Consider the following 17,323-nt stretch of genomic DNA (forward strand, 5'->3'; position numbering starts at 1 on the left):
CTTTTCCAAATTCTTTTCCCATTTAGGTTATTACACAATATTGAGCAGAGTTCCCTGTGCTATGCAGTAGGTCCTTGTTGGTTATCTATTTTAAATATATTAATACATGCTCCATATTCTTTAAACTGTTTTTCCTCAAGGATTTTGGTTGCAGATTTGTAGAGAATTGATAAAAAGGAATTACACATTTTAAACACTCCCTCCCCACCAGTCACACAGACTCAGACACACAGACACACAGACACACACACACACACACAACAGGAGAGACTGGGTGTGCCACACTGAGAAGTAAAGAAGGCAAACAATCCAGCATCTCCAGAGGCATTGAAAAGAGGGTATCTTCACTGATAGATTTAACAGTCCCCTGCTTTCTCTCCAAAAGCTGGTTCCAAGTGGGTTTACCTGTAAGCATGGGACAACAGGATGACTAAATCTGACTAACATTAGGCTAACTTTATATGAATGAAAGAATCGTAAATGTGTAGTTCCATTCAACGCATTTCAGGCAATCATACCTGACATGCAACAAGAGATATGACGATTATTACTCAAATTCCTATTTGGTTCAAAAACTTCCTAAAATGGTTATGACTTAAAAATATATATATATATTTTAGGTAACTGCTGCTAATGTCAGAGTGATAGTACCTTGGCTTTTTTTTAACCTCATTTGGAAAATAACCTCTTCAGCTGAAATATAAAACGTGTATATTTCAGACCGAGGAAAAAAAATGCTAAGCCTGATATAAATATGTGAAATATAAGCCATCTCTTTTTTGGATCCTAGAGGTGATGTATTGTTTGTGAGTCAGAAATTGTATAGCAGTATGGTAAGTTCAAGAAAAAGACTCTGGAAAACTTTTTTTTCCTTTGGAATGAAGTGAAAGAATTAGTTGCAAAAATTCCATTATTACCTTATATGTCTGTAAAGCTGTTTTGTTTGTTTGTTTGTTTCCCCAAAGAGCTGGCTGGTATCACACCATAGCAATTCCCCTTTTATTTTCACTTCTATGAATAGAAATTAGAATTGAAATCTAACTTTCTGTTTCTTTTCCAGTAGGTTCTGGCTGTCTCTAGAATTCTTTTTACTGTAAAACATACTTTTCTTCTATCTCTCTCCCAGCACTCCTAATTTTATCTTTCCTATTTTTCTTAAAGATATGGAGGTTGACTTATGTGGTTACTGTTTGGGGTATGAGAATGGAAGCTCATTTCGCGTGCTACAAAGACATTTCATTAATTTGTTCAACATTTATTGAATATCTACCATGTGCTAGGCTTAATGTCTCTGAGCCTTAGTTGTTCCATCTGGAGTCTTCAACTTTAAAATTTGCTGATCCTAAGCAAAAAGCATCCTTCCCAATTATTTAATATTGTGCCATTCCAACTTACCTACAAAGACATGAAAAATGTACTTTTTAATGCCTCTATGCATTTATAGGCCCTACTTCTGCCTGGAATGACCATCTTTCCTTCTTCATTGATCTGACGACCCCTCATCCTTTAAAGTTCAACTCAAATGATAGCCCAGCCTCCTTAGTCTGGTTTAGATCCTATCTCCTGTGCTCGCACTGTCCCTGGGCCTTTCTCTTTCACAACATTTGTCATGTTTTACTGTAAAATTCTGTGGTGGATAAACTTTAAGATGGCCCCCAATTATCCCTGCCTCCATCCTGTTAGCAGATTCTTACTGTTGCCTTTTTGACTTACACACTTTGATAAAAGAAGCAACCATGTTGGGGAGGTCCACGTGGCAAGGTATCGAGGATGGCCTTCAGACAAAAGCCAGCAAGACACTGAGGACCTCAGTCTGACAGACCACAAGGAACTAAATCCTGCCAACAACCACATGGGCTTGAAAACATATCCTTCTCCAGTGGAGCTTTCAGATAAGACCTAAGCTCTGACTGATGCCTTGATTGAAACTTTGTAAGAGACCCTGAAGCAGAGGATCCAGCTAAAATATTCAATTTCTGACCCACTGAAGTTGTGAGATAATAAATGTAAATTTGTTAAGCTACTAAGTGTGTAAGTTATTTTTTACACAAAAATTTACTTATCAATTTATTTACTTTACTCTCCCATTGGATTATAAGATTCTTCAGACTGAACACCCTGTCTTTTTCACTTTTGAATTATCAAAACCTAACACTACACCTGGCACAGAATAGCTAGTTAAATATTTTTTGAACAGTGTAGTAGTGAAGCAGGCTCATGTCAGCTTTCCACTACTAACTTTGCGATCTACATTTCATTCAAGTTCGAGACTCAGGTTTTCTATGAAAAATTAGAGGGTCAGACTTAATATAGCTCAGTTCAACTCAAGCAGTTTCCATATCTCAGTTTTTCTCTTTAAAAGTAAGTGTCGGGCTTCCCTGGTGGCGCAGTGGTTGAGAATCTGCCTGCTAATGCAGGGGACACGGGTTCGAGCCCTGGTCTGGGAAGATCCCACATGCCACGGAGCGGCTGGGCCCGTGAGCCACAACTACTGAGCCTGCGCGTCTGGAGCCTGTGCCCCGCAACGGGAGGGGCCGCAATAGTGAAAGGCCCGCGCACCGCGATGAAGAGCGGTCCCCGCACCGCGATGAGGAGTGGCCCCCGCTTGCCGCAACTAGAGAAAGCCCTCGCACGAACCGAAGACCCAACACAGTCAAAAATAAATAAATAAAATAAATTAAAAAAAAAAAAAAAAAAAGTAAGTGTCAATGATAGGTGTGAGACCATATTATATTTTAGTAGATGACTTGATCTTCAATGGATTTTTATATTCTGGTATATTTTTAACTGTGATGTGCAAAAAGTAATTATAGCAAGAACAGTGTATCTTTGACTTTTAGAAATGAAGACTCTCCTTAAAAAAAACCCTAAAGGATTAAATAGTGAGAACACAAAAACTGGATGAACCCATGAAAAATTGAAATCAGTTTTATAAAGGGCATTTGATGACATGTTGCATGACATTTAGCAGCTTTCTTAATTAAGTGGACTAAAAAACAGATAACACAATTTTAGACAGGAATTGCTTTTTCCATGCTGACAGGAAACCTTTGTTTTGTTTTAGCCAGATGTTTTGTTTTAGCTTTGCCAAAGTGAAAAAAAAGGTCTACAAATTCTCATTCATTTCTATCTTTTTTTTAATTTGCTGTATTATCTTCTCAAATGTTTCTTTCTTTCACTGAGTGTTTAGCTGATAGGAAAATGATGATTCAATTCTTCAAAGACTGATGGACAAGACATTTTTCATTTTCTAGGCCAGCACATATGGAGAAGATAATTCTTATTAAGCACATTAGATAATTCTTGATGAAATCAGTTAACTGTCAGTTGGACCTACCTTTCCTTCCTCTCCACCCTCTTCCTTAAGTGTTATTTCTCCAAGTCCAGAAAACCTAGGCACAGATGATATTGAAATTTTTGTTATTTAAAAGAAGAGTAGAAGATGAATACTTTCCTTTTACATAAGACTTGTACTCTTCATCTGTCCATCTATTTTTACTCCGTACAGACACCCCTTAAAACACTGATTGCAAGAAGGAATTAACATTCCTTGTGGTGTCTCAATACAATATTTTTATATCTCCCCTTAAGCACATCCTGTCCTATTATTTCCCACCAGAAGAAAGGGATAAGAAACAATGATCAAATTCACTCTGAAGTACGGACAATAAATTAGAATTGAAGGGAGCCACACCAGACAGAGAAAAACTCTTTTTCCCAATATTAAGCAATAGGTGGTCTTCTAAGGAAGGCTGTATCATGTCTATTTGAAGGAGTCTTTAAAAAAAGAAAAAAAAGTTTGTTTAGGTAGAATATGTTTGGAAGAAAAAGAAGATGAAGCTACCTGATAGTTCTTTTTTCTCCACCATTCACAATACAAAAGTAGTTACAAAATATTGAGGTATACTATTTTTTATTCTATATAAAGCCAGGAATAATAATTTACCAATAATGCCTCTTGCAATGACATGAAATAGTTCCATGGCTCAGAACATAGAACCTGAAGGAATAGTTTAGGGCTCTCAGAACTCATTTAGTTGATAGCATATTACAGCAATTAGAATTAGGGCTTTAGAACTAAAGAAATGAGGGTTTGGATTCAGGTTCTATCTTTGACTGGCCAAGCCACATGTTATGCAAATTACTTAACCTTCTGAATCTGTTTCTTCATCTACAAAATGCAGATTATAATTCCTTTTATATAGAGTTATTTTGAATACAAAATAAAATAGTAACATGATAAATGCTCTCCATAGAACCGGGTACAGAATAGACAATAAATGGACAATACATTAGCCTGGCCTTAAACTGACAGATGAGGAAAATGAAGATTAGAGGTTAAGACCTCCCAAAGGATGTATGGTTAATTACAGAACTTTTGCTGGAAGAAAGGAGATTTCTTCCATAAACTGCAAGTTTTGTTTTACATCTATTCTTCAATTAAATTGTCATAGTACTTGTTTGAGAAAAGTAGATGTCCCTTATTACTGAGAGAGCAAGGAAAGTACAGAGAGGGAAACTGGTTTATATAATGATGGGAAACAAGTTTCAATGGAAAGTTGAAACCAATAAAATTAGATTAATCCACCCTTCCCAATAACTTTCCACACTGATCTGAATTTTTGTTCCCTGAATGCATATATTACAGAGGGATGCAACTAATGTGTTAATTGAGGATCCAAGAAAGCTGGTGAAGCTGTGAATGTGAAAGCAAAACCATATAGACCACCCGACTTTTTCTGAGTTGTGGCAGAGAGAAAACTCAGTGTCAAGACGCACAATATGAATCGAATCTCAAGGAGGAGGATTCCTAAGCATCTGTGATTTGTGGCAAAATATATCTGTTTTGGGACTCTGGTGACATTAGGTTTCAGTAGCCAATGAGACATTTTGAAGCCCAAGATGCTTGCGGCAAACAGAGATAAAAGACTGTCTCATTATCAAATGTTTCTGTTTTAAATTTCTCCCTAAGCATGTATTTAATTAAAAAAGTATTGTCCCTGCTCTTTCTTCATATGGGAGATTTTCTGATGATTGGAGCATCTGGGGAACCCCAGCCCTGAATCCTGTAAACGTTTGGAGCGGGGTTTAGAAATTCCTGCATGGGTCTGAAGTCTCTGTGGTTTCAACAGGATTTGTAACATTGATACCCACAAGTTTTTTTCAGCAGCTTTCAGGTTGAAGTTTAGAATTTCTGGTCAACATCTCAAGTACCTCATCCTGTATTAAGAATTTAATAAATATCTATCGAATGTCTCCGTAACTGCTTACAGAACAAGGCATATACCAGGCCTGGAGAGAGGTGTAAATGTAAAAGATAGACAGTCATTTTTGTAGCAGAAATAACAGGATGTTGATAGGACTTTTCTTGTTGCATTGAAGTCGATGTGTAGGGTCCCAGTTGGAAACAAAAAGGTGGTAAATCTAAAAAGACTCACCAGTTTCTCCTCACACCTCAATGTGGCTTTACTGAGAGAGACCCCCGAAGTGCCAGCCCCAAGGCAACCATACTTAACATTCCTTATTCCTCCCCCACACATCCACCCAACTCTAACTGAGAAAGTATAAGAAGATGGGAAGTGTTGGGGACTGAGAACATCAGCCTGTGCGGGAGAGTGCGTTCATGGCGAGAAGCTCTTCCTGGGGGAGGGAGGGAAATGGTGGGTGCTTTCCACTCCTCAAAGCCAAGTGAGAGGCTGGGGCCAGAAACGTGGGAGGCTTCAAGAACCTCTCTTATAAAAGTTGAGAATTCCTGCAGGAAGGGAAGCCTGGCACCCTGGATTTCTAATCTGAGAGATGGGAATACCGAGGAGGACGAAAGGACATGGAATGGCTCCCATTTCCATTTTCGGTGGTGAGGATGTGTTAGTTTCTTGGGATTCAGGTGGACTTCATAGAAGGTACCTGTTACCCAGCAAAGATGCTTTAATCAATAGAAAAAGCACTTCAACTATAGGAGGTTAAGTTAAAAAAAGTTGGTCCATTTCTTCTCCCTCCTCCTACCCCAAACACTTCAAAAGCTAGGCCTCCATAAAGGGGAGTGAGAAAAGGGTGTTAAAACCAGAGCTGGGTCATGCCAGCATCCATAGCTGGGAAGAAGAGTGGAAGAGCAGAGACAGAGAAAGAAAGATTTGCACTGGATTTGAGGTTGAAGTTTTAAACTGGATTGAGCCTTTCATTGCTGAAAGTGACCAGGAAGTTACAGAATCTAGCCAAGATGTCATCAAAGGATAAAGATGATTCAGAAGAGCCAGTCTGAGAGCTGCCATTGGAGAAAAATAACCTTGTTACAGTCATTCATTCAATAATAGTAGTTGAGGGCCTATGTTGTGCCTGGCACTGCTCCAGGCCTTGGGGAGACACAAGGCAGGGAACAAAATAAAGACCCTGCTCTTTGGAGCTTACATTCAAGTGGGATAAAACAAATAATAAATAACAAACAGACAATAGTATAGTGGCACATTGGATTCTACATAACCACATCCTTTCTATGGTGGGAGGATGTACTTATTCATTCAGTGTGATAGAATTCTACATAGATCCCATGGATAGACTCAGGTCTGAGGTTACTGCTATATGCAGTGAATATTTGGTAATTAGAGGTAGGCCTTTTTATTTTGGAGCCTCCAAATCAATGAACTGTGATGAAATGTCCATTGTATGCAGAAAATTGCGGTACAGGAATTTATAGAATTGAGGCAGGATTAGGAAAAAACTTAACCAACTGTTTTTTCTTAGATGCATGAGGAAATTTTAAAAAATTGTCTGTATTTTTAAAAATTCCAAAGAAGGGGCTTCCCTGGTGGTGCAGTGGTTGAGAATCTGCCTGCCAATGCAGGGGACACGGGTTCGAGGCCTGGTCTGGGAAGATCCCACATGCCGCGGAGCAAATAGGCCCGTGAGCCACAACTACTGAGCCTGCGTGTCTGGAGCCTGTGCTCCACAACTAGAGAGGCCACGATAGTGAGAGGCCCACGCACCGCGATGAAGAGTGGCCCCCGCTTGCCGCAACTAGAGAAAGCCCTCGCACAGAAACAAAGACCCAGCACAACCAAAAAAAAAAAAAAAAAAAAAAAAAATTCCAAAGAAACCTGGCTTCAATAAGGGATACAGGTATATCCTTGTCTGTGGGAAAAAAAGCCTCATCATCTCCATCCCTTTTTTATCAAGCTTGTTTCCTCTAGTGTAGATTTTCCATGGAAAAAAAATGACAGAGGGCATTTCTGGAAAATAAGATGTCAAAGAGTCAGACATCAGCTTACATTGGGATTTAGTAAATTTGTAGAGCTTATTGCAGTGACAAGACAAAACAAAATATTACCACTACCACTTTGATCAGAATTCCTTTTAAAAAATGTTACAAAACACAACCGTATATTTGCTTGAGCTCTGCAGGTCAACGTAGAGAAGCCTTATGGGGACAGGAAACAAGAATTTGGAGGGGACTTAGAGAAACCAGAGCCCTATCACCTTGTCATGTGTTGTGCCTGAGGAAACTAGCAAATGCGCCCTCCAAAGACTTTCAGAATGTCATATAGATTTTCAAAGGGAAACTTTGTGTTTGATGTACTGGTTCGTAACAGTGAGGAGTGCTGTAACGGATGTTGACTCTGATGAGCAAGGAATAAGTATTTCTCATTATGTTCAGGCCTTGCGATCAAATGTCTGACCCCTTTTACACCTGAACTTGGCAGAGCGGATTCTGCTACGTTGAGTGAAAACATGGCACCATCCAGGAAGTTGGAAGAACGCCTCCCAGTCAGAGATGCCATTGTTTCTCTTCATTGGGCAGCTGAACAACAGGGGCTTGGTTACTCACTGCCTGAGCCTTGCCTCTCCCCAGCAACCACAGACCCAAATGAAAGACAGAATTCTTGGAAAGCCAGTAGTGGGCAAAATTACCTAACTCATGATTTCAAAGCTGAGTTGATGCAATTCTGTGAAAAGAAGTCTTTGGAAAACTTTAAGTCTGAGTTAGGGGCCCCTAACTCAGAGAACTGGAATCCCTTGAGCACACTGTAATTCCTTTACCAAAACACATTCCATATTGTCTTGTAATTACGTGTTTTCTTGACCTCATTCAGCTGAATAGGGACCTTGTTTATTCTGCTGATCAATGAGTCCCCAGGGCCTGCTATAGTCCTGACTCACAGTGGGTACTTAATAATTATTTCCTGATTGAACAGAGGAATGAAGAAAAGCTCTGAAAGACTGACGTAGGTTTGTGGGGTTCAACTCTGTTATATGGGTCTGCAGTGGAAGCTGTCCTTCCCACAGTAATAGCAAAGGGTGGCATAGACATTTTGCAGAGGCAGAGAGGAAGAATCAGGCCACCTGATTATATAACAGATCATCTACATGCTGTCCTTCAAGCACACAGTTCAGATCAATGGTCTCTGTGTTCAGATCTTTGTCTAGGAGAAGTGATGGTTGGCTATTTTTAGGCTCGGTCAAATTTTGTTGTGACATAAAACATGCATGTATAAGCCAGATAGGAATAAACATAGACCAAGGGACTGCATATCTGGAATTTACAGAAACATTTAAAGATGAAAATGCAAATGCCAGTGCAGTTAAGAACCTAAGGACACATAGGCAGCTAGTGCTGGAAATGGAGCTCCTTCTGGCTCTCTGGACTCCAAGTACAGTGCTATTTCCACTCTGCCGCTGACTCATAAGCCCTTTTTGGGGGGAACATATGAAATATTACTGTTTCGCATTTTGATAGCTGAAAAGTATTCCAACAATTTTGGATCACCTAATTGTTGTAGTTCCCACTTCTCTTCAAGGCAACCTAACTATCTACCTTGATGAACACCTATAAGGTGCCTTAAAAGCTTATAAGTTCCTTGCTTAAATTTGCAATAGTTACACATGCCTGTTGAACATTTTTCAATCAATTCAAAAGTGTGGAGATTAAAAGTATAAATACTGCCCACCCACCCTCCTCACTCCCCACCATTTTCCAGAGGGTAACCCCAGTTAGCAGTTTGATGTGTACCATTCACTCCTTTATATATTCATATATGCATCTACCCACTTACATACACATATGCATATGTACATGTGTATAGCTTTTCTAGTAAGAAAAAAACAAGGTCCTTGTTATGGGTTGAATTGTGTCCCCCAAAATTCATATATTGAACTCCTAACCCCCAATACCTTAGAATGTGACCGTATTTAGAAATAAGTTTGCTGCAGATGTAATTAGTTAAGGTGAGGTCATACAGGAGTAGGGTGGGCCCCTAATCCAATATGACTGGTGTCCTTATGAAAAAGGGAAATTTGGACATAGAGATAAACCTGCACACAGGGAGAATACTATGTGAAGATGAAGGGAGAGATTCACGTAATGCATTGTCTAAAAGAGAAGGAACACTAAAAATTGCCAGTAAACTGTCAGAAACTAGTAGAGAGGCATGAAACATATTCTTCCTCACAGTCCTCTGAAGGAGCTAACTTTTCTGACATCTTGGTCTTAGCCTTCTGGCCTCCAGAACTGTGAGACAATACATTTCTACTGTTCTAAGTCATCTAGTTTGTAGTACTTTGTTATGGCAACTCTAGCAAACTAATACAGTCAATATAAGCATGTTGCTCTGAAAATTGCTTTTTGACTCAAAACATAGATCCTGGACATCCTTCTAAGTTAATAACTTTCTATATACAACATTTTTCAGTGGTTGCATGGAATTCTATTCAATAGCTGTTTTCCATTTGAAGGATTTGCATGTTTTCTGTTTTTCATGATTACTGTAACACCATTATTCTTTTTTAAAAAAATTGTGGTAAAATACACATAACATAAAATTTACCATCTTAACCACTTTTAACTGTACAGGTCAGTAGTGTTAAGTACATTCATATTGTTGTGACAATCTCCAGAACTCTTTTCATCTTGCAAAACTCTCATTCTATACCCACTAAATAATAACTCACCATTCTGTCCTCCCCTCAGCCCCTGGCAACCACCATTCTATTTTCTGTCTCTATGAATTTGACTACTTAGGTATCTATTTAGGTACATAAATGGAATCATACAATATTTGTCTTTTTGTGACTGACTTGTTTCACTTAGCATAATGTCCTCAAGTTTCATCTATGTTGTAGCATGTGTCAGAATTTCCTTCCTTTTTAAGACTGAATAATATTCCATTATATGTTTATACCACATTTTGTTTATCCATTCATCCTTCCATCAGTGGACATGGGTTGTTTTCACCTTTTGGCTATTGTGAATAAAGTGCTGCTATGTAACAAACATGAATGTAAACATATATATATTTGAGACTGTGCTTTCAATTATTTTGGGTATATACTCAGAGGTGGAATTTTCTGGGTCATGTGGTAATTCTATTTTAAATTTTTTGAGGAACTGCCATACTGTTTTCCATAGTAGCGACACCATTTTTCATTCTCACCAACGGTTCACAGGGTTCCAATTTCTCCACATCCTCACCAACATTTCTTATTTTCTGTTTTTTTAAAATAGTTAGCCATGTTAATGAGTGTGAGATGGTATCTCACTGTGGTTTTGATTTGCATTTCCTTAATGATTAGTGGTGTTGAGCATCTTTGTCATGTATTTGTTGACTATTTGGGCATCTTCTTTGGAGAAATGTCTATTCAATCCTATGCCCATTTTAAAATTGGGTTGTTTACTTTTTGTTGTTGAGTTGTAGGAGTTCTCTGGATATTAACCCCTTATCAACCATATGATTTGCAAATACTCTCTCCCATTCCAAATGTTGCCTTGTCACTCTGTTGATTTTTGTCCTTTGATGAATATCATCATTCTTATATCTTAAAACAAACATGTGAGTATATCTGTAGGATAGATTCTTGGGGTGGAGTTACTAGTTCAACTTTGAAAAGTTGTACCAATTTAGACTCTTACCAATAGTATATGATCATTTCCCCATTTCCATTCCCTTGTCAGCACTGCATAAGAGATCCATTTTAAAAAATTGACATAGACATAGACAGTGAAAAGGATATTTTTTTACATAGCTATTCTGTTCTTCATAAAGTAAAAGCCTGTTACATCATGCTTAGTTATTAAACAAATTTGGGTCAAATCATGTCCCCTGGAACTTTAACACATACACACAGTAAAAACCTATAATTCAGAAATTGGTTCTGCCCCCCGCCCTAAGGTAAAAAGCTTTTACTTATTTTTACTAAAAGCTCTATAATTAGTTCTTTTATATCAAGTGATTTACTTTAATGAATCGTGCCATTTTATAAATTGAGTAAATAAATCTGCTCTAATTCATAGCTAGAGAAATTATAGGAAAAGCCAATGTGCCAGAATGATTCAGTGTGTGCCAATGATTCAATCTCATCATTCAGAATCCTTCCCAGTGCCAGCCCCACTGCACCAGCATAGGATTCCAGTTTCAGGGGCTGGAAAGACCAAGCAGAATATTTAGGAAGAAAGATGATGATATCACACAGATTTAGTGGGAGTTGCGTCACTGCCACTGAGAAAGGGACCTGGCCCAGGAGGATATTTCCTTTGTGGTTATATTTAAAAAAATAATTATAGGAAGATAATCGTGGTTTTAGATCTTGGGGTCATAGGGGCACAAAGGCAATGAGGTTCTCCCCCTTAATCTTACCACCTGTATAAAGGCATATCAGGTCCGCACACTGACAGGAGGGAGGTTATACAAAGCCTTGGGGCCCTGACATATTTCCTCTTCTTTCCCTGTTAGACTTTCTACCTAGAACACTTGTGAGAGATGAATCATGCTTGTGGATGAGCATTTGTCCTCCTGTGTGATTCCATGTAGGGATACAATGGCCTCACTGTTCCTAGGGTCCTCTACTGCAGTTTATTAAAAACCAGAGAAGAGGAGCCTGGTGTTTCCATAGAGCTTTCTAGTTTATTGGCTCTATTTGCTTACAAAAATATGTTTTCAATTACACTTAAAACATTTGATTCAAAGGACTTTGGGAAAGTCAAGATGCATTGTTTTCTCTGCCCACATCACATACATGTTGGTTTAATGGGGACTTAAGGTGCTTTGTACTGACGTCAAATGGCTGTGATAGAACAGAGTCTTGAGAGAAAGGTGAAGAGTAATATTAAGCTATAAATAATAGAATAGTAACAAAAATCAGTGTTTATCCTGGACTCATTGTGAGCATGACAGATTACAGGCATGACCATAAATGACAAAACTATATGTAAAACCCAAAGGAAAAAATGAGACTGCTTGGGGCATAAGATCAAAACAGGAAATTTTGGTTTGAGGTGAACCTCTTTTCCTCAGATAGAACTTTCTAGATGTTTTTTTCAGTCATCCATATCTAATTATTTTTCTTTGACAATAATGCAAAATTGGAAAGGGTTTTAAAACCACAGGCTTAGTGGGGCTAAAGGGGACATTTTTGTTTTCCTCAGAGGAGTGATAGCTTACAATGAATTCTTCATAGATATTATTATTATTAGCCCTTTGTCCAGATCATGGACAAAGCAATATTATTTTATTGAATGTTGGTTAAATATTCATCTGTCCAGACAGAATGCAGAGATGGATTATACTGGGCCATGTCCCAAATAGGAGAAGGGAGGCCACAGTGAGACGCTAAGTGGGAGTTATGACTAAAGTGCCGTGAAAGGACCAGCCCCACCCAATGCACATGACCCTTGTTGGAACTTCAAGGGTCAACCATGGACCAGCTGTGCATTAGCTCATTATGGATGGACCAGGGCAAAGGTATCCTTATCCATGAGTCATATACCACATGGAGAGCAACTGGGGGCTCACGATGCTGAGCTAGACACCACCAGGGAAGGGCATTTGCTTCTCACTCTTGTTCTGTCTACTCAATCAGCTATTATGATTATCCCCACTTCCAGCCTAGGACCTTAAGATGCATAAGTATCCCTTGGGATGCTGGTTGAAAGTGCAGATTTATGGCCCCAGCCCACGAGATTCTGAGTCAGTAAGGCTAGCTGGGGATGTAGACTCATGATGCACATAGTTCTTGTACCACACTCTAATACTCTGGGGAACTTTGCCCAGGATGAGCATGAGAGGGACTGGCTGGGCTTTGTGACTATCAGATTTTGCTTGCTGTTATTGGTAAGGGCCTGTCTTAGACCTTTTCTTCCCCACTTGCACTGTTGGTTGTTAAAGACTTCTTGATTTCTGACTTCTTTGACCAGACTTTTGACCACTCACTTTTTCTAGAACCCTGGTTGATTCTTGATCTGCTGCTTTGTCTCTGATATCTGTGCTTCTCTGATTATCATCTGTGTATCTTTCACTCATTCTTTCATTCAACAAATACTGAATATCTGTGCTTGGTTTTAGGCTCAGTGCTGGGAACACACTGCTTAGTAAGAGAGACTCAATTCAGACCAACATGGGATTTATAATGGGGCCAGCAGGAGAGATAGTCAGTTAATTAAAAAGTTATGGTGAGAGTGTTAGATGCCATAGAGGGATGTTGGGGCAATGTCTGAGCATAGAGCAGGGCCACCGAATCCAGTTCTGGGGTTCAAGGAAGGCTTCTGGGAATGCTTAGGGAGTTGGGAGGTGATTAGAAGGCAGAGTGTTCCAGACAAAAAGACAGAACAGTGTGAATGAACGCCCTAAAAGACAAGAGCTATGGCACTCTCAGAGCAAACCGTGGTTGTGTGTAGAGTAGGGTTGGTGACAGCAGGTGGTGTGGAAAGGAGTGGAGCTGGAAAGATGGGTAGGCCGAGACCATGGAAAATAATCCTTGTAAATCCTGTGATGGAGTTTGGACTCTAATTTGAGGGTCATGAAATATCTCTGAAAGGTTTTAAATGGGGTGAGTCACAATCCAATCTGCGCTGAGAAAACACTACAGCTGCAATGGGCAGGTGGTGCAAATGGCTCAGAGTGAAGTCCCCAGAAGCCAGGAGAGGTGGGATGAGGAGCACTAGAGACTATGTTAGGGGAGAGACTTAGGAAGACAAATGTCTGTAACAGAAGGGAAGGCACAAAGGACAGAATGGCCTGCAGGTACAGTGAGCTGAGAGTGTTTCTATAGAAACTTCCTCCCAGGGACGTTTTTGAGATATCCTTAGAGTACTTTAGGCAATGAGATTTTAGTACTGAGATAAATTCTTCAACTGGGTGATACGGAAGAACAGCCAACTGCTCAATCTTATCAGCTAAAGAATGACACTAGCCATTAAAAAATGTACCAAAATGAATATGTATCTTTTTCAGATTGTGAGTGTCTTTAAGAATTAAAACAAGAAACAAAACACAGCTATAAAATACTGGGAAGTCAGAGGCATACCAAGTCTCACAAATGAATTAACATACATGAAAGCCCTTCATATACTATGAAGTTGTATGTTAGATTGTGACAGACTTTAAGAAAGCAGCCTCTAAGAAAACAAAAAGCATGACCTCTGCTCAACGTTGGGATGTAATAACCAATTTCAGTATCAGAAATCTCTAAGTGAAGACCCTCAGTGAATCTTCAGCTTTCTAAACCATGTAGAACTTTTTTTTTTTCCCCTGAAGAAGGATGGAGCCAGCTTTTCTAGGCTGAAAGCTACACCATTTTCCCATTTGTCCTAAAGGCAAGTTCAAACTGAGAGACCATCTTAAGGCTTGAATGAGTAAGATATGAAAAAGAAACTCTCGACTCAAGATTTCATTGAAAGGCAAAGTTCAGCCCCTTCTTTTGTCAGAAAGTTCTAACAACAGAAAAGGGCTCCAATGGGGGCTGCATGCCCAAGCGGACTTTTCTCACAAACGCATAGCACTGGACAGATTTGGACAGATTTGGAATGTGCCCTTCTTTCTGCTAGACGTTTTCCCACTCTTGGCCTTCCAAAACCCAGAGTTCAAAGCTTCACGACTACTTTTTTATGGGGGAGCAAATGGCCCACAACACGATTAGAAAAAGGCGTGAGTCAGAGTGTTTGGCTCTTTGTTTCTTTGTTGTGTTCTTTGGAAAGATTGTGGGGAAAGAAAGACTGACTTCCTTTGCATCTTTTTTTTGAACGGTGTTTGCTTAAAAAATAATAACCCCAAACCAGGGTATTATTGGGATTTACATTAAACATTTCCAGGTTTTGAAATGGGAACAGTCCACCAGACCCTTGTGAGCTAAGCTTTTGTTTTTCTCATTATACAAATAGATAAATGGAGTCACTGAGCAGTGAGGTAATTTCCCCGATCTCAGTTGTATTACATGAAAAGAAAGTATGAACCCAAGGTTTTGGATTCCAGGTAACCACTTTGATCATGCTTTTATAGGAAGCTGACAACCAAAAAGTTAATAATCCATTATAGTGCATGTTAGGAATTCTATCGTAACAGGAATTCTACTTCATATAATTTATATACATGTGTGCATATGTGCGTGCATACACACTCATACGTAGTAGAATAACATCAAATTTCCTGAGTCTTTAAGGAATGAGACATTTTGGATAATTAAAATTTTCCTAATAGCTGATGTTTTACACCCATCAGGACCAAAATATTCTTGTCTTGATATTATATATTTGACATATAGAATTTCCTTAATTCTTAAAAGATACTACTCAATATGTCAATATTTATATTCAGCTGTGATTCAGTGGTTCCCCCAGGAACTTCCTAAAGCTATACAACAATTTATCTCCTCAATGAATGCTATACGCCTTAGAAATTCTTATCATTTTATAGCTTCTTTTCCTCCTCCTGTATTGCTAGGCTTCTACGATTCTATTTCTTCCTGCTGTTAGTGTACTTACTTATTGCATCTCCTTTCCCTTTTCAACTTCGGTACTTCAAGTTTGCTATGTTCTCAGGACTCAGAGAACTAAGTTTGTTAGAATTATTTGCAAAGTAGAAGTAAATAGGCTTGAAGCGAGGACTCCTTGTAATTGCTTATGAATATGAACCTTAATGACCACCACCTTTTCACTTCTGAGCACTTTTGACTTACTTTTTTGTCCTCAGTTGCGTTCTGTAGGGTTGAAGTTTTCAGAAATTGGAATGCTAGATAAATGAAAAGTTACCTTAAATATATTTTAATTCTGAAACTCAGCTTGGAATAACTTATTTTTTCCCAGTGATTCAGATAGTATTCATCCAACCAGCATTTATTGGAAAGCAAAGTGCCTGACTCTGTTCCAGGGCCCTAGGATTTCTCAGTGTCTTGGGTTCATCCCTAGGACACTCACTATTCATTTTATCTTGTTGGCAACAAAATTAAGAAGATTTCATAACAATTTTAGTTGAAAGAATACCATAAAAAAGATAGTTTACTGTTTTGTACATTTTTATGTATGTGTGTTGAATGTCTGAAGTGTGTCTATTAAGGTACTGACTTGTTACATTTTTGGCACCTAGAAAGCGGGATGGGGCTTGAATCCTTGACAGCTGTTGAGTGAAAGCCTGTTGCTGAGTGAGGATGGGTGTGTTGTGAGAGGACACTGGCCCCTAGGAAGGCTCAGAACACATGACCAGCATGAAAAAGGCACAAAATGTGGCCTCTCCTTTGAAGAAAAAGAAAAAAGGAGTTCTCACATTCCCTGTGCATTTATGCTCCAAGTGGCTTTTTATTGGTTTCTATGCCTTTCATCTGCTGACCATAAGTGCAGGTGAAACAGTCCTTGATGGTGTCTAGCATAGGACTCGGCACATAGTAGGTTCCCAAAAACTATATGTTGAGTGAATGAGTAAGTGAGGTTGAGATTGAAGTCCTAAACAAACAAAACTAGGGTAATTGAACTTGAGAGACAGTCTTTTAAAACTCTTATGGCCCCTTTTCCTTTGTCTTTATGAACTAAAATGCCTTCACTATAGCTGGCAGTTTTTCTTATTCTAACATTGGGCTTCTTAGAGCCATTTATTGAGGGGGACTGGATTGAAAGTTTTCTTGATAATTAAGGCACAGAGATAAAAAGGCTAGGACTTTTTAAAATAGGAAAATGGGATTCACGTAAGACAGGATTCTGATGTGCTGACATTAAACATTGTAGGGAGAATGGGCATGGCTTAAGAAAGTATATTACTTCTGATAAAGAATATTTACATTGAATATATATGTGAATCACTTTGCCATACACCAGAAACTAACACAACATTGTAAGTTAACTATACTTCAATAAAAAAAGGGTATATTACTGCATCAAAGTGAAGGGATCAAAATGCATTTGGGATGCCAGCAGCCTCAATGGGAGTGTACAGGGCATAGCAGCATAAAGCTCCAGAAGCCCATGGGATGAGCTAAGACCTTAGATGAGGCACCCAGGATGGCCATCTTTTTTCTGATGATACCACAACTGCCTATATGTGATATACATTGCCATGGTGAAGGGAGGGAGGTGACC

General features: G+C 39.0%; 1 protein-coding gene across 3 annotated transcripts in view; it reads right to left on the reverse strand.

Moving 5' to 3' along the window:
* Positions 1 to 17,323, reverse strand: part of COL8A1 (collagen type VIII alpha 1 chain) — a 156,051-nt gene that overhangs the window by 116,268 nt on the left and 22,460 nt on the right. For 2 of the 3 annotated variants that reach the window (XM_007164044.2, XM_057545931.1), the window contains exon 2: positions 3,338 to 3,392. The exons of the other annotated variant lie outside the window; for it this stretch is intronic. The gene's annotated coding sequence lies outside the window, so the exon portion shown is untranslated. The remainder of the gene's footprint in view (positions 1 to 3,337; positions 3,393 to 17,323) is intronic. 3 annotated transcript variants of the gene reach the window in all.

This window comes from Balaenoptera acutorostrata, chromosome 4 (genome assembly GCF_949987535.1).
Source record: "Balaenoptera acutorostrata chromosome 4, mBalAcu1.1, whole genome shotgun sequence".
Classification (NCBI taxonomy): domain Eukaryota; kingdom Metazoa; phylum Chordata; class Mammalia; order Artiodactyla; family Balaenopteridae; genus Balaenoptera; species Balaenoptera acutorostrata.